Source organism: Octopus bimaculoides, chromosome 13 (assembly GCF_001194135.2).
Source record: "Octopus bimaculoides isolate UCB-OBI-ISO-001 chromosome 13, ASM119413v2, whole genome shotgun sequence".
NCBI lineage: Eukaryota > Metazoa > Mollusca > Cephalopoda > Octopoda > Octopodidae > Octopus > Octopus bimaculoides.
In genome coordinates, this window is record NC_068993.1 from 10325735 (window position 1) to 10326509 (window position 775).

At 29.0% G+C, this 775-nt stretch overlaps 1 protein-coding gene across 1 annotated transcript in view; it reads left to right on the forward strand.

Annotated features, from left to right (window-relative positions):
* The window catches only part of LOC106874552 (transcription termination factor 2), a 34216-nt gene that overhangs the window by 2401 nt on the left and 31040 nt on the right, over positions 1-775 (forward strand). The window lies entirely within an intron of this gene.

Sequence of the window (775 nt, forward strand, 5' to 3'; positions counted from 1 at the left end):
TATATATATATATATATATATATATATATATATATATTTATCTAACAAATACCAATAATAATATTGCTAATAATTATATAAATAGAAGTGGAAATAACAGTGACAATAGAAATTATGAGGATAACAATAATATGCTTAGTCCTGCCAACCATAATTTTAACCAACAAATAGAATGCAGCAGTATTGATGTTGAGGGTTTAACTGAAGTTGATGATAGGCTCAACTCCAATGAAAATAATAGGAATCAGGGACCTAGTTCATATAATATCAATATGCCTAATGCTGGAAGAATAATTCTAACTGATAGCGCATCAGGAAACTGGTTAAATAATGATGGAAATGATCAAAATATACCTAATAGTAGAATTGAGGAAGGGATAAATAATATTAGTGTAAATAATTGTAACAATAATAATAGAGATATTAGAAATAATATAGGTGGGGTTGATAGCTCCACTAGGTGCACCTGCAGAAATAAGTCCCATTGTCCGTTATTAGGAAGTTGTTGCACTCGTAACGTAGTGTACAAATGCATTATAAGTACGATAACCGAAAATTATATTCACATAGGATGTAGCATTAATGTGAAACAGAGAATATATAACCATAGGTCTTCTTTTAGACTAAGACATAAGGCAAATAGTACGACATTAGCAAGTAAACTTTGGGAGTTGAAAGATAATGGTATTAATTTTAGCCTTAAATGGGAAATTATAAGAAAAGCTCAACCTTATAGAAATAGTAGATATGGATGTGAATTATGTTCTATGAAAAT